The sequence below is a fragment of the Lepidothrix coronata genome, unplaced genomic scaffold (assembly GCF_001604755.1).
Source record: "Lepidothrix coronata isolate B3197 unplaced genomic scaffold, Lepidothrix_coronata-1.0 Scaffold80, whole genome shotgun sequence".
Classification (NCBI taxonomy): Eukaryota; Metazoa; Chordata; class Aves; order Passeriformes; family Pipridae; genus Lepidothrix; species Lepidothrix coronata.
In genome coordinates, this window is record NW_016690260.1 from 3,107,348 (window position 1) to 3,124,786 (window position 17,439).

Consider the following 17,439-nt stretch of genomic DNA (forward strand, 5'->3'; position numbering starts at 1 on the left):
TGCAATGCTTTTCACCAGCAGACATCAATATGTTTTATGAAAGTGTTCATTCAAAGACAGTGATATGGAGACAGGGCAAGGCAAACTACTCATAAAACACTGGTGTTTCCTGCACTATGTGGCACTAGAGACCAAGAGAACTTCTCCTGTGCTTTGAGAGAAGCCATCACCTGAGTGTGGCAGCGAGTCAGAACCAGGATTATGAGGTAACAGCAGAGCAAGGTGAGGGAGCTGTACTTCCAGTTCTTTTCCCAAAGTGCTATTGGCACATTGAGGCAGTAGAGGAGCAGGGGAAAGGCTGCTGTAGATGATGAAAGAGATACAACTGGAAATGTAGTAGGTTTTACAAAACATAAAAGTGAGCACAGAAACCATCAGGAAGCATCCCTAAACTGTGTGAAGAAAGATAAGCCTGTACTTTCCAGGCCTAGGACTAAATGCAGTGCCTTTAGGAAAGGGTCTCAGAGTGTGGGGATGGATCAGCACAGGGGGTGTCAGGCAAGGTGTCCTCCATCTTTGTCTGTGTGACTCCTCAGTTTTCTCCTGTTGAGTGGTGAAGATCTGTCCACTGAAGTGGCGGTCTTGTGCATACAGAAACCTTTCTCTGCCTCTTCCAAGAGAAGCTGGGACACTGAAAAAATCCAAGCACTTCTTTAGCCTACCTGGGATGAATGTCAGAGTTCTGAACAAGGTAGGTTGATGGATTGGGCTGCCCAAGGGCTGAAAGAAGTGGGGGTGGGGCAGGCTGCGTTCCTTCTGCAGACTCTCACTAAGGTGGGTCCAACAACCCTGTAACACTGTGTCTGGTCTTTGGATGAGAATGCTTATTCCTCTGCAGATGCATTGATGAAAACTGTGACAGCTCTGGCCAGCAAGTGTGCCAAAGAGCTACACTGGATCTGCTTACTACTGTGATGAGGTACAAGTTTCCATTTTCTCTGTGCGATGTCTGTAAACCCGTGACCTTGCTAAAGAAGTAAAATTAAATAAATAAGTAAAACAAGGTCTCATTTTGTGTCCATGTGAGATTACTTCAACAGTCAGTTTTCAACCACAGTCAACAAAGTACCTTATGTTTATCAAGGCACATTTTCCATTATGTATACAGACCTTTGTGTTTTTTTAAATTTGAAAGGTCATTTTGAGAGCCCACAATACCACCCAGTTACGTAGGCCCAACAGAATTTCTGGAAATGTTTAATTTGTGTACTGTGTTGAAAGCTCTCTCAAACAAAGTGTGCATCATTTAATCTATTTATAGAACACATTGCTTCTCCTAAATATACTCTCATTCTTTCTCTCAGCTAAGAAAGCCTTACTCTCTTTTATCATCAGTTTTTAGTATTTTATCATGAGCATTAAGGTATAGTCAAACTTGTTCAAACTGAAGAAAAATGTATGAGGTTTTCTGCCTTCTCCCTTTAATTTCGGGTTTGGTGTTTTTTTTAATCATAGTCTGAAAAGACTTTCTTGAGGACTTTCTCTGAATACACATCACTTTCAGTCTACCCTGGTAGACTACAAAGCGTGGGGTCAAACTGTACCTTCAGTAGTACCTGAGCAGCCTGCTCAAGAAGGCAGAGTGTCTTGAGCACATCTGAGGGCAGCACCGGCCCCGTGCTTTGTTCTCAGCCGTGGGCTCGACTCTGCTGTGGTGAGGTCAGGCCATAAAGAGAGGCAAGGAAAGGTCACAGAACTGGGCTCTGGGCTATACTGGGAGTAAGTACTTCCAGAATTTAATTTGGCCATGGAAATATTCCCAGCACAGCAGTATTCCCCCTCGTTAAAGGAGGGAATATTGCTGTAGCCCATAACCTCTGTAGGGGAGGAATTAACTTTTAAACTGTACACTGCACTTGGATAGGAAATGAGCTTAGTGGGGTCTGTGTGCTAAGGAGCGTGTGTGCTTTGATACAAATACTCTTTCAAGTTTCAATCTATGTACAGAATAGCACTGGTCAAACACAGACCAGAAATTAATTACTGTAAAGTGGTTTCCAGCTAAAAAAATATCCTTATTAGTTTATCACTCCTTCTCTGGATGCTTTCTAGTGGAATATGGTTGTGTGGTGTGCTAAAATAATTACTGAAATGAACTGTAGAGCTTATTTTTCCAGATGGAGAGTGTGAGAGAGGACCTTTCTAGCTGCTTTGCCTTGCTCATGAGCAGGTTTATCCGTGCAAAGATGTGTTTTGAACTTCAGCCTTCCTGGTCTGTATGAACCTCCCAGTGTGGGGAATCATAAGCACAGCTGCAGCAAAGGTCTATGGTCTTGCTGTGCAGGACTGCAGGATTTGGGAGGTCTGGGGGGGACATATATCTAGAAGTAAAGCAAAGTTTTATTTCATTCTGCCTTTCCTTTGGTTTCTTTTTCTTGCTGTGGTCCATGGTATGAAAAATAAAATAAAACATTTAGTATTTGGTTGTACTTTCAAGTTGGTTTTAATCCTAATAGAAGTATAAATAAGTAGTTGATATTTTAATTTTTTTGATCACTCCTTCTTGCATGGTAATTTTGCAGAACATACACTAATGCTCTAATGTTGTCAAACAAACATGCATCTCCTGAATGATTTATTTGACAAAACTGAAGTAACATTTTCTGCTATTTACTCTGTAATATTGGGCCTCTACGGTAAAGGGATAAATTGGAGTACCAAAAACATTCTTTCAGCACTCACATAGCTTACTGGAAATGCAAGTACAACTTCTGCCAGTTAATACAGCTGAAGCATAACATTTTTATGACATTCCCAGTTGTTTAATGTTTTGTTTCTAACTGAAATGTGGCTCATCTGCTAAATGAACTGAGACTTAATTTTTCTGGAGTCCAGATCGCTCTTCTTTTCTTGAGAGATTTCATGAGTCTTAAGAGGTTCCAAATTATGTTGAGATCCTTCATAGCAAAATGTGACCAACTTTCATTTTACATATGTATAAAACATGATAATTTTCAATTTTTGACTGAGGTATTTTCAATTACCTATTTGGTCTGATTAGATGAAATTTTGCCATTTTGCTGAAGAATATAGTCTGGAGATGCATGAAAGATAGAATGCGTGTCACCCTGTTTTTCTCAGCTGTTTTTTCCTGATTTTTCATCATTGCTAGAGAGAATTCAGGAAAAAAAAGAGAAAAGATGTTTGATGTTTCAAGGTGATGTTCTTAATCAAGCATCGTGCATGCTCAGCTTGTGTGTACTGATGAATTTTTATTGCCATTTTAGCAGCTTTGGTGTAAGTCCAATGCCTTTAAAGGCATCCTTTCTTCAGTTGAAATACCAGGATTTTTGGTCCATGTTCTGGCAGAAATCACAGCACTCCAAGGGTTGCTGCAGCCTTCCAGCTGCACAGAGTCCAGTAGAATGAGTGTATTTCTTTAATTTAATTTTAATTTTATAGCTAGAACCAGTCTCAGTTTGTTTGGGTTATTTCCATCCTTTACAGAAATACGGTGCTGTGCCTGTTGTGCCACAGATTTTTCTTCTGGCTGCATCACTGCTGAAGCTGCAGTCTATTGGCAGAGCAATTTTAAACTGCTGGCTTCAGCAGGTATTGTCAGCCCAGTGCCTTCATGTTGACCATATCACCTTCTTGGACACCTTTCACAAATACTGTGAAAAGTACAAAAATACAAAATTTTCGTTTTTTTCTCTCATTTTGCTTCTCTGCTTTTCTTGACTCCTGCAGTCATTAAGCTTGCTGTTGTTGACATATTTGTTCCATTTTCTGTTGGTTTACTCCAAGTACACCAACCTTAAAGAATTGTTGATTTTAGAAAGAGATAGTTAGGTGTCTCTTTTCACTCCTCCAATAATACAGTCCAAGAGCAGCTTGTTTTGTAAGAATGTAGTGAACACTCATTATGGAGAAATACTGTGTTCTGCAATGCATTACAATGAAATTAGACTTTACTTCATCTCTGTACTGATACCATCCTGAATGATGATTGCTGAAGTGGCAACTTTTTCTCTTGACCTTTTTCTTCTTTAGTGTAATTTTGACCTCTGGCTTTCCAGAATGAAGTCAAGAATTTTGCAGCACTTTGAACTCTAGTAGCTTAAATAATTTTCTGCTTTCAGATATGAATTCTGGGCGAACATTCCATAAAGTAGCCTCATTGTGTATTATAATAGTAGACTTATTTTTGAACATGAGTGCAGAATGGTTTGTTCTATTAAAAGACTGCACTGGGGCTTTAGTGAGACTATGCATGTCATTATACTTTATTGTCCCTATCCTGCATTTCCTTCATACAGAAAAAAGAAAATGCTGGACACCTCTGCAGGCTATTTCTTTGTGTGTACCTCACAGTCTGATTGATGCTTTCTCTGCTTCTCCTGGTTAACAAAAAGATTCCATTTTTACATTTCTTTTTGAAAAACTCTCACATGAAAGTATCCTGATTTTTCTTCACTGCCAAGGTGTTTAAATATACTGCAAAGGAAATGTAATTTAAGAAAGGGATCCAAACCAGTCATAAAGTCCTGGTGAGTGTTCCCAGAAATTAATTAAGTATGAGGATGTTTTGTAAAGTCATAGAATCAGAGAATGGTTTGGGTTGGAAGGGACCTTAAAGATCACCTAATTCCAACTCTCTTGCCTTGGGCAGGGACACACCAGATGTAGGTAGAAAACTGGAGGAGCAAGTTAAGGAGGGATGATCACGAGTCTTTACTAGCTTGTGCGAGCTATTGAGGTGGTGGGAGAGGACCCATTCTCAGCTGCCCTGTACCTGCATGGCTGAGGATGAGGGCACTGCCATTGAGCCAAGGTCAGACATCCTCCAGAGCAAGTCCGGGCACTCATCAGCCAGGTACATACAGGGTTGCACATAGGCCCTGCTTCTCCATCCCCACTCTGCTACTTTTTCTTGGAAGCTGGTTATAAAATGTTAATTTATTTTATCTGGACATCCATCTCTGTTCTGGTCACATCAGTAAACAGGACACAGTTACAATCAGATTCCACTCCAGTGCTGATAAAAGCAACAGAAACAATCCTCCCATTCCTGTTTTGTTCCTGTTTAATCCTACTGAATTGCATCTAGTTGCCTCAGGACCTGGGAGGACTATCTTCCATCTCTTAGCTAGTGTTGTTCCAAAGTCAGGCCAGAGCTGCTGGAAAGTGTCCTGTGTGGCTGGAAGAGTCTAATGTGCTTCCCTAGGGCAAAGAGCGATGATGAACAGCCGTGGTCACTGATGGGTTGCAGGCATTTGAGAGTTCTTGTCCTGGTGCCATCTTTGCAGAAACTGGCCATCCAAGCCGAGATGCTTGGGAAAAGATCATGTGAGTAATGGATTTAGTTGCAGCAATGCCCCAGGACCCAGGAGCACTGAAGAGCAGCACACAGTAATCATCTCCATCACAGTGCCAGTGCAGAGCATACCGTATCGCCAGAAAGAACGTGCCCTATTTCTTTCTTAAAAACCATTTTTTGCATGTTAATATCTTGTCATTAAAACGTGACCATTCCTCAGCTCACTGAACAGCTACTGAGTTTTCACACTCTGACCAGCTGGCAAAGACAAACTGAATGAGGACGTTGCAGACACAAATTTTTCTGCATGAAGATTTATTTGTGCTCTTGTCTGCATGATTCATACTTGCTCCGGGGGGAAAGTTGTAGTTGAGATGGGGTGCTAAGCATGATTTTCCATGCTCTCATATAAAAGAAAAGATCTTCTTTATCCTTCTATTTATTTTTCTGTCCCATTCAGTGGTGATGTGGAGTGTTCCTAGAACAATAGTCAGTCTAATCCAGTCATTTCATTGTAAATCACCACGGTGCAGATTTACAGTTCAGGTATTATTGTCTTGGTTATGTTGCTTCACTTTTCAGGATAAAATTGGCCAACACAAGCTTTCAGAAAACAAATAAAAAATTTAATGGCTCAGAACTGGGACATGGTTTGCCAAGTATCAGCCTGGGGAGATGTTCTGTAACGTTGTGGTAAACCCCTATGTATATAATCACAAAGCAAAAGCTAATAGACCTTTAGCAGTAACTTTGCAGTAATACGTTATTATTATTAACAGATCCTTTCATCCATGAATCTCAAAGCACTTCAGGGAAATGCACGGGGGTAAGGCATACAGTTTAATCTTCTTTATGCCATGTTGTATCAACAGCCAGGTCTGGGCACTCTCTGCTTAGAATGTGCTGTGTGAGAGACTCAGTTTTAGGGACATTACAGTGGCAAAAGGGTTGGGACAGAGTGATATAACATGGGGAAAAAAGGACCAGATGAGACATGCATGTGATGGTGAGTTTCTCTAGAGAAGAAGCTCAATACTGAATTTTTCACAGACCCTAATCTTGCATCCTAAACAACACTGGGGACTTGAAGCATTGAAGAGTACTTTTCTCCTCTTTCCACAACATGGTCTATGAATTCTTATCCCTTTTGTGGCAAAAGGCTGCAATGTTGCTCCGTAACTTGTGAGGACACTTTTTGCTATGGACACATTCAACACCATGAACCTGGAGTGACAGAGCTGCTTATCCACTGCTTCCCTCTCTACAGAGACACAGCTAGAGGACTTGGTGACAGCAGGAATTTGAAGGAAGTCAGCTAATCCTTGCATGCAAAATGCTAAACTGTGAAGCTTTGTTTTCATCTTTTTGGCCAAGACTTAAAAAAAATGCAATGTTTTTATTTACTGACTTAATCCCTGGCCAGTCTCCAGGGAACTCAGGCTGCAAAGTCACAGCAGCTGCCTGTGCTCAGACTGTTTGGGCAAGTTTAAAGGACTGGGCTCTCAGAGCAAGACCTAGGCCAGTGCAGGTTGCACTCAATGGCGTGAGCCTCTCTCCCACACATCGTTTCCTCCCCTTCCCTGCTGCACAAATACAGCTCTCACAGCCCTGTGTGCTGCTCAAACAGAAGCTGGCGGCCAGCCTGGGGATGTCTCAGGCAACGTTTCCATTCCTTTTGCCTACTCCTTCATTCAACAGGTATATTTATTAAATGACACACGCACTATGCAGCATTTCATCATTTAGTCTAGGAAAGGTTTTATTAATTTCTGACTAGCTTCTTTCTTGCTCAGCAGCTGCTTGTTTAACATGGACTCAAAAGGCTGCACCCTCAGCATGCTGGACAATGAAGTTAGTCTTTTAAAAGACCTGTCTATAAAATACGTTACATCTGCAAATGAATTTAAGAAATTTCTGTGGCACTAAAATAAGCCTTGCAGGGAATATGCAAGAATGATGGATCATCATGAGAAAAGGTACAAGGAGTACCCCTAGCATAGCTACCTGGGCACAGAGCTCCCAACCACGGTGCATGTCTCAGTGCTTCCTCTGGATGAGGCAGGGATGGCTGTGCGTGTGCTGCTAAAGCTTTCATTTCCATGTCTTAGCTCCATGAGCTCCTCTGTTGTGCTATAATTGTCACCCTGTGGTGTGAACATACATTAACCAAACCCAGTGCTAGCTGGCTCCCATGGGCTATTTGCCAAGGTGGCTGACAGCCACTAGACTCACTGCACATGCCTTAGTAAGTTGGTCACAGCCACACCGTGCAATCCTGGCACTTGGTCTGCTGGAGGACTACAAAGTGACCAAGACTTCCTTAATCTAAAAACATAAAGCCGATGGTAGGGTCAGGAATCCACACCACACTCCTGAGAATGCTACTTTCTCCATACAGCACAGATGAGCTAAGAGATCAGGTCATTCCCAGAGCATCAGCTCAGCTCTGTGAAACCATTCAAAAGTGGATTTGGACCAGTTTTAAGTACAAACTGAACATCTGTCCGAACAGCAAAGTTCACCAGCCCTGAAGTCTGTGTTCCCCTCCCCACAAATGAATCTTATTGTAGTGAAAATATATGAGCAAATAATTAATTTTGGAGTCTGTGGGTGGCCCCGAGATGAACTGGAGCGCTGAGTTTTACATATGCACACCCCCACACAAACTCTGTCTTTGCTTCGAATCAGCATCAGCGAGCCTACGCACATCTCTCCCGAGGCCTTTGTACGAGACCTTTATCCTTCTACCAATGGGGAAGCCAAACCCCTGGGGTGTAAGACAAGTTAAAAGCTAAGATCTAAATGTTTTGGCAGAAATTGGAGCTATTGCAAGATTTTCCAAGATGAGCCCACTGGGGGACTGGAGAGCTTGTGATGATTTAATGGCTTAAAAAAAGAGAATGGGGCTTAATCTAGACCATGTGCTAAGACGAGCTGCTGCGCATGGAGGTAAAGGCACACCCACCCTGATTACAGTGACTGCACTCTACACATCTGAATGGCTAAGAAATGTCATCTGTCTTCCTATGTTCTTTATTCTTAAAATATTAAAGCACTGATCAAAGCTTTCTTTTTGTGGTTAGACTCTCCTACATGTGCTGGGTTTTGTACCCCAGGGGTACCCAAGGGTGTGCTTGGAGACCCCTCTTGGGCTGTGGCATTTGGGGAGCGGAGTGGGGGAAAGCAAATCCTGCACTGCCCCTGAGTCAGGCCCTGCATGCAGCGTTGTCCAGCTCCTGCAGATGATGCTCAGGAAAAGCATCTTGGTTCATTGCTGAAATGAAACCTGCAAGCAGGGCTCTGTCCCCTGCAGCTGCAGCGAAAGGAGTTTGTGTGGTGGGCTTATTGAAGACACACAGCAGTTCCATGGCTCTGGAAGTGAAGAGACAAATGTCTGGCTGTTAACTGCAGAGGTTGTCAGACCCCAGGAAGCAGAAAAAGTGACAAAGAAAGGAAAAAGCAGTCACAAGCAGAACAGTAGGAATAGACACGTAGAATAGGACTTCCTAGGGACGTGTGGTCTGGGCTACTGCTTCCCCCTGCTTGTGTCCCTGTAGCTCCCCACACTTCTCATCCCCAGTGCCACTATGTCCCGTCACAGAAGAACTGGAAAAAAAACATTGCATGGCTTTAACCTGGAAATACCTTTTAATTACCTGAGATGGAACAAGGCTCTTCTGCTTTCTCAGCATAAGCATTGTGAATTATATCTGTAATGCCTGTCCTGGAAGAGTTGGTTGTTTAGCCTTGTTGGGTTTCAAAGTCCTCTTCTGAACCAGAACAAGTGCAAGATGTTAGAGAGAAAACAGACCCCAGCAAGGTCCTAGCCCAGAGAGATTGTTTACAGGGGAAAACACAGCCTTGGAGAGCCATGATTCCTTTGTTGATACTGCTAAGAAATAAGACGTTTATTCATTTAACTTAGTGTGCTCAACCCTGACTGGCCAGCCTCAGTACTTCTGAGGCATGGATTTTGATGGTGGTTTTACTGTGCAAGCTGGAAGATCTCACAACTCATAAACCATCTTCAGCATCCTCCTTAGGACATGGCATTCACTTCTAGATAACAACATGCTCTGCTTTGGTTTAGATTTTGGAAGCCTCTGTAACAAGAAGCAGATCCACCTCACTGGCCTCAGGGTGTTAACAGCTGGTTAAAGGAACTGAGGCAACCCCGTCATCCTGTTCACCATCAGCATGTGAGGCAGACACTCACAAACAACCCCTTCCAACAGAGGTGTCTAAACGAGGTGTGTGGATGATCCCTGAAGCAAGCTACTCATCTTCTCTGTAACAGGAGCTGCGGCAGCTACATCTCAGACTCTGCAGGGCTGAGTGGGATGATCCTCAAGCCTCCTTGCATGGCACAGCCTGATCCCTCTCCATCCACAACACATGCTGCAGCAGGACCAGGGTCACTGCTTACAAATGGTGCCTGCCACACAGCACAGCCTTGTGTGGAAAATACTGAAACATCACCCTGGGAGCCAGGGTGAACCCTATGCTGGGGAGGAACAAGGTGTTACATGTCTGCAGCACGTTCATGGGGCCAGAGAATCACAGAGGACAGTAGGGACAAAACCATGAAGGATAAGATGTGCAAGAACTCCAATTTGGAGAGTCAGCACCAGAAGGTGCCAAAAAGGCCTGTCACTCCAGAGTCCCTCTCACTGCCGTGTTGGGTGCCTGGGGCTGCCGTGTCAGGGTGACTCCTGCAGACTGAGACCATGAGAACAGTGTCTTTTCCTGCCTGGACACATTTAACTTCTGACCCGTATCAGCTGTCAGATTAGAAGGGGTTTAGTCACATCAGTCTGAGCAGGAATTAAAGCCAAGCTCCAGGGGTGAAAGGGCAGAGCCTTAAAGGGATCACCTTAATTGACAGGGCCTCTTAATCCCCCTGTTCTTGTACATTAATCCAAATATCTCCAGTTCTTCTTCTTAACCTGTTTTCATAAAGTAAAGAGAATTATACTTAATATAACAAAGCTGAGTGTAGGAGTAAAGCATGACCTTAGCCCTCCTGCAGAAGGGTTTAAGGCTGTTGTGAATGCTGCTCTTTATCCTGGTCACTCCCCAGCCCTTCCCCAGCAGTTTGAGAGCTGGAAATGATCAGGCAGCTCCTCCTTGTCCAAGCCGTGGCAGTGACGCTGTGCAGGACGGGGCTGTTGTTTGATGTTCCATTTGCAGTTTACATTTATAATGGCAGTGCTCTGATAACCCGGGCACTTGAAACAGGCCCAAGCAGAGAGGAGCTTGGAGCACACCACATCCATCACCTGACAAGTGTGGTTGGTGGGGCTCTGCTGCTCAGAGCATCCCTCCCTACAGTAGCAGCCAGCTTGCAGGACCTAGAGGTTCTGTTGCCCACCTTTGGGGGGAACGTGAAGGGGTGAACACAGTTAGAGGTGCCCTTTTGATTTGAAGATGTGCTGGGGTTGTTTTCTTAATACTTGACGCACAGAGGATTTCAGGGTCTTTGACTATTCAGTCCATCAACTTCTCAGGCTATCAGCTAAAAAGCAGTTGGATTTCCAAAGTTTGAATACATGCAAGGAATGAAGGGCAGCGGCTGTTTACATAAAATAATTCTTTGGAAGCCAAGTGTTGATGTGCAAAATCACAGTTTTTGCAATGTTTTCTTACAGTGAACTCCCTTGAAGGCTGATCTCCAGCACAGGAGGTGTAACTGGGGTCTCAAACACTAAATGCGTTCCGTGGGCAGTGGGAAACTTAACTGGTAATATGGCAAGGTTAGTTTTAAGGTGTTAAACTAAGCTGTTAACAGCTAAGCTAGGTTGTTAAACTCTCAAGGGTGTGGATTGTGCCTTCGTGTGCTTTGGTACTTCAGCTATGCACTGTTACCAGGGGTTCTGAGCTCTACTGAGAGGTAAATAGGGGATAAATAAGAGTTTCAGCTCCTGAATCACAGGGGGGAGGCAGAGATACCACACTTGGTTTACATGAATGTCACAACTCTGACATTAACAGAATTTTAGGTGTTGGGGACAGTGCCAGTGGTGGCAGCCTTGGTGACCACACTGGTCAATGGTTTCAGTGGTCCTCACTTCTCACTGCCATGCCAAGTCAGCCTAATGGGAAAAAAAATCCCTGTCTCTGCCCTCCTGCCATCCATGTGTTTTGTGCTTTGTAGCTACAGTGGCTTGTTCTGGCAGTGAGAAACTTACCCTGCAAACCAACTTCCTTTCAAAATACACGTAAGGTGTTTATTTTTTTCTGGCACGGTGGTGAAAGCCATAGAAAATTGTGGAAAGAATTAAGTTTCCAGAGGCAAATTTATTTTGTCCCATTCCCAGTCTGCTTAGAGTTCAATTCAGATGTTTCAGGAGCCCAAGTTGTATCAAAGAAAAGCAGTCTAAGAAAAAGTTGTGGATAAAAGAAATATGAAAGCTATTCAAAAATAAGGAGAAAAAAAAGCCTTTGAGTGGGCTGAAGGAAAACAAACACAGATCCCGAGAGAAGGAGGAGAGAAGAAAAACTCCAATGAAACAAAAAAGAAGTAGATGATGAAAACTGGGTCTCACACAGGGCAATAATATTTTGCTGCTAATTTCACTAGGCCAGGATTTTATCCACATTATTTTATCCAGACTTTCTAATTATGGTGACGGGCTTTTCCTTCAAAAGTTTTTTCCTGTCTCGTGATTCATCACGTGTCCTGTCCGGACATGCAGTAGCACAGAACTCCCACTTAGTTCAGAAAATACTCTTTTAATGAAACTAATCACTCTTGGGGAAAAAAAACACCTAGTTTCAAATGGCAGGAAGAAGGGGGAAAGGTTCATGACCTCGCTCCAATTTTTGAACCCATGAACACACAAAAATAATTTGAAAAGTTCATAAAACCTCAATTTTTAGCAGATTTTCCCATCCATGTTTGGGCTTGTCAGGCCAGAAGAACAGATTCCTTCTCAGGATCAATGCAGACAGTGACACTGATGCATTTCGTAAAAAGCCTGGCCGAAACCAGAGCCCTGGAAAAGGAGCTATTTGGGCAACTGAAGCAAGAGAAGGGAGAGCCAGTCCCTTTGAAGTAATCAGCTTGGGGAGGCGTTGGATAAGTCCAGACCATTTGTAATCAGATGTCTGAGAGGACTGTCAAAGAAATCTCCCCACACTTGCCTTGTCACTGATGGTATCTCAGTGCAGATAAAATAAAAGCAGCAGTAAAAGGGAAGTCCGAGCCATTATCTGCCCACACCTGGGCTGTGAAGGTGCCAAGCGGAGACAGCACCCAGCCACGTCTGAGGGCATTTGGGGAGGACAAGACTGCCTCCCCTGAGGTGCAGGGGAACACTGACCTGCAGATCCAGAGAGCACAGCCTGCGTCATTGACTCCTAAGCACACACTGGGGGATTGTATTTATAGTAGAGAATTCGTATTTGCAGCCTTAATTCTCATGTCCCTATGAAAGCTGGGCTGAAAAGGTGTTTTCTTCCCAGGTTAATGGGTAAATGCCATTACAGCTTTTTTAGAAGGATTTGGAGGCTCTCACAAGGCTGCTCACTACTGCTCTCTCTGGCCTTCAGTGTTCATAGGCAGTAGGTTCACAAGCCACGGAAACAAAGTCTCAGTTTTGGTGTACTTTGCTTGGGCATTTCCTGGAGGTGAATAGGTTGAGATTACGTGGCAGTTTTTACTTACAGGTATTTCTAGGCTCTCTGTACCTCATGCACTTTAAATAAGCTTGCAAGAATGAGATCCCTTGAAGCATTTTCTACTGCCAAAACTTAGCTGGAATTGGCCAGCAGGCTTGAAGGGAGAGATGGATAGACAAACACATAAATGAACAGTGCTATCATATTTACTCTATTTTTCTTGGAAAGCTGAGCTAGAAAGTCCAGTAACCTAATCAGAGATCTGGGAGAACACCATGTAACATCGGCAGCACACGTTGGCCCTCCTCTGCAAGGCGTGAATCATTCATGGGCCCTGTACGAGCACCAAGAACCCATCTACACGTGCGGCAACCTCAGATGTGCCCAGAGTCACCACAACCTTTGGAAATTTTGGCCGTATCTCCATGGCTGTTGAGAGACAATGGCATAAAATGCCCAGTGGATCTCCAACCAAGGAGCCTCTGTATTACAACTCGGTAAATTCTGGTCCTTGAATGTTTTGGTGTGGATTTTGGTTTTTCCTCCCAGCAGTGGGGAGACCTTAATGCTGCTGTCTTGAAAGCCCTCTGCAGAAGGGAAGGTCTGCTTGATGGTGGTATTTAGGATTGAGTCAGTGCTGTAAAGTACACCTCCTGGGGATTTTTCTGTTTGGTCTTTAGGTTTAGTGATGCTTTGTGCTGATGTCCTACTTGCACATATGATCTGGGAGCAGATCCCTCTATGGGAACTTTGCTGAGTTTTTATTACATCCTAAACTTCTTTACTCCAAGAAATCAAGCATCATCCAAATTCTAGCCACCATACACAGACCAAGGGGGTCAATAGGATTCAGTGGTGTGAAAAGAGACCTTGACCCCTTTACTATACTTAATATAAATCAAATGTCACAGTGGGGCTGAAACCCCATGTATATTAACCATCTTCCCATACTTACTAAACTACAGTAACTATCTCCCTGCCCTTCCCCCTCTTTCTAATAGCAGTATAAATAGTCCAAAAGGTCTCTTGTCAACACAGCTCCCAGACTTCTAGCTCTTTGAGGGGCAAATGTACTTTGTTTTATTACTTGCATGGCATTCCTCAAAGGAGGGGACTTTGACCTTCTTAAATTCCTCCTGGAGATTAAATACCAAAACCAGCAGTCCACAAGGGAATTAATAGACAGCTTCAATACACACAGCAGGACCTTTGGAGGGGGTCAAGTTATTAACACACTGGGAAATGTAGATTGTATCTTCCTATGCAGGATATATCTTGCATTCTAGATCAGATAATGACAACGGGGCCTAGAGAGCTGCATTTCTGAGATGAGTTCTGCAGCTCTCAGCAGCTCTTCCAATTCTGAGTATTTTAGCAAGGATACAAGCTTTGCTGACTTTAGAAATCTTCACATAAAAAGGAATGCATAACAAACTTCTGTGTTTTTTTGTTGTTTTTTTTTTTAGGAATTGTGCCGTCCATATTAACAGTGGGCCCATGTGTCTTTATTTTGCATTAGACAAGGAATCTTACCTGGGGGCTTAATACTTATTCAACCTCCTACTGCCTCAAACCAGACAACTCTACAAAAATATTTGGTTAATATTTACATATTTAAGGAAATTAATGTCAGGCATTGAAAATCCTTTAAAGGTATTTTTTGTGCACTTTTGAACAATCAAAGTTTGCAGAAACTATTTAAGCCTGATGATAGCTAAGTGGTAATGGAAAACTCATTTCAGCTTTCTTGCAATGCATATTTGCACTGGAAACACGATTAAAAATGTTCACTTAAGGTAGACGGGCCAAGAAACAAGGTTATGTGATAGAATCAGCCGAAAGTTTTAGATTGAGTCACCATTTCTGTAAAACTTTGATACTTGAAAATAGTCAGGAAATATGACAGATTAACAGTCCTCCTTTGTTTTTGAACTGCTGTGCACGAGTCTGAGATTTTACCTTTGAAATCTCAAGAGAGTGATAGCATCTTACAAAGTTGTGTTTTTTTCTATTTTTCTCCCATCCTTTTGCTTTATGCGGTTTGCCACTGCTGAACAACACAAGTTTTTGAGGGAAAAAAACCCCTACAGTAAATGAAAATCATGAAAAAAAATGAATAGGTTGAAACATATTACTTGTTATGAAATATTCCTTTGGCATGAATTGCAATAAACAAACCAGCATCCATTCCAAAACAGCAGTAAACAAATCTTTACTAGTCCCTGATTGCCAAAAATCTCACACCACTCAAATTGACATGGAAAAAAGCATTAATGTTAGTGAGAGATGAATTTCAGGAAGGCTGGGTTTGGTCTGGATAAGCATATCTGACATATGCAAGCCTTCTGGGAGCCTATAAAAACAAGCTTTCTTGGGATACTTCCTGCACTTCTGGTTAGGTTGGAAATGTCATGACAGCTGGCTTTGCCACAGCCCTTGGGCACTCCAGGTTCTGTTCCTGGCCAGAAATCAGGGAAACAGAGATGCTTGGAAAGAGAAGAAACCACAGAACAATGCTCAGAGCTTCTGGACCAGTTCCAGCCAATTGCTCAGTGTGCACATTGCACTTGGAGCCCCATGGCAGCTGTGTGGAAGATTGGCTTTTCTCCTTCTCTACAGAAACAAACTGAGGAATTAATGGTTGAAAAGTGCTTTCCATCTCTTTTCTAGCTGCATGCAGAATGCACAGATATGCAGGCCTTACTGCTCTAGCCTCTAGCTAGCACAGGAAAAGTGCAAAGGTAAATGCTGTCACGAACCCACTGTACATGCCCACACTGCTGCATAATTTAACACTTCTTCCACCTTCTGTTCTTTCCCCACAAATTAATTTGATCTATATAATCCCAATAGCAATTTGAAAAGTGAACTGCTGCCATATGGAAACCAAGTTTTAAATGCAAAGGATGTTAGAGGTTTGAAACCTAACCTCGGTGAACCTTCTAGGAAAAATAGACTTTGGCTTTGCTCTGGTGACATTAGGGCATGTTATTATTTCGTGCACCAATCTTATCTCATACAAACAGTAAAGTGTAGTGAAACTGTGAAACCCCTTGCCAAAAGAATTTCTGGGTGCTAGAAGATTACATGGGTTCCAAAAGGCAAATTAACAGAAGAAAAATCTAGTAATGGCAGTGAAAAAATCTATATCATGCTCGGAAGCCCCTTCATTATGAACTGCTGGATGTCAGGGGAGCGTTCAGAGGCTGTGTCAGTGCTTGCTGGTTTAGCACTCACTCTGTTCGCTGGGCACTGTGTGGGCACTGGGTTCTGCAGGAGCACGGGGATGAAACAGTGCAGAAGAAATGCCCCTTTGCTGCCTGTTCCTCATGAGGATCAGATTTGCTCTTATCATGCTATTTTTTATTGATTTGAACAGAAAAAGCAGTGCTTTTGGACAAAAGTCTTTCTCTTATAAGACTTCTAGGCATGCTCCAGGTAGCTTTTTTTTCCTGACTGCATATCTCCAGCTGGAGACATGCTCTTTCCAAAAGATATCCCAAGTAAGGCTCCTGAGCTGATCCCTCCCTGGGCTGTAAGTTTTACTGGACAGTGTGCCACCCATGGACCATCAGCTGGGCTGTCACAAACATCTCCTGGAAATACTTTCTTGGTAGTCTTGAAGAAGACTCCCCAGCCATTCATGTGAGCAGAAATGGAGCCAGATTGACTGCCCTCTGCTGGTTTCACAGGCAATCCATTGGCAGAGAAAGGTTATTTTTTCCAAGACAAACATTCACAGAAATACAGCTTCCCTGAATATACAGGAATGATGACATGCAGTGTGGGGGAAGGTCTCCTGTTTTAGTCTTTCTGAGATACTTTTGTATTTCCTAATGGTTTCTCAGGCCAGTGCTTGGGCACTGCCCTTCCCATTGGCAGTCTTCTCTATCATATTATCCTTCTTTGGATTCATTTGGCCAAAGGACTGAGGAATTAATGCCATGCCTGCTTTGCAAGCTTATGCTATCCTTGAATGGGGCTTTTGGTGTCGGGCTTTCTCACAATTTGTGTGTTAGGAACACCTGGGTGTGCTTGTTCCCTTTCAAGTGACAGGAGGGGTTAACCTGCCATGAATCCCTGAGGGGACAAGGCACAGCTATCTCTATGTCTGTGACTTCTAGCTGTACCTATTAAACACAATGAAATGGAAAATACATGCCTGGCCTTTGATCCTGGGTCCAAATATACCCCCAGAGTAACCTCACTGGCTTTACTAATGAAAGAAGCTTTCATTTCCTCCAGGAGGCCATTGCAGGATTTGAACACAGAGCGGGTAGTGCTTTTGGCTTCCAGCCTAATTCTTTAACATCCCCTGCTCTTCCATACATATCCTGGGAAAGAAAGGTGTCACCAACCTGGGAGCACAGGGGCAGGAAGGAGGTGGCAAAGCAAGTCTGTCTGCACAAGGCTCAAATGCTAGACCTGTTGTTCTCTTCATAAAGAGTCAGTTTAGGTTTATGAACACAAAGGCCTTTGATGTTGTTACTTGGCAAATGTTGCCTTAAAGATAATAGATGTTTTCATGGGCTGAGCCCTTGGCTGGGGGTTGGCAGCAA

The 17,439-nt window shown here is 43.2% G+C and overlaps 1 long non-coding RNA gene across 1 annotated transcript; it reads left to right on the forward strand.

Annotated features, from left to right (window-relative positions):
- Window positions 1-276: 276 nt before the first annotated feature.
- Window positions 277-945, forward strand: LOC108499899. Its single transcript, XR_001875686.1, has 3 exons — window positions 277-336; window positions 537-691; window positions 839-945. It is a non-coding gene; the product is annotated as an uncharacterized LOC108499899 (long non-coding RNA).
- The last annotated feature ends 16,494 nt before the right edge of the window (window positions 946-17,439 follow it).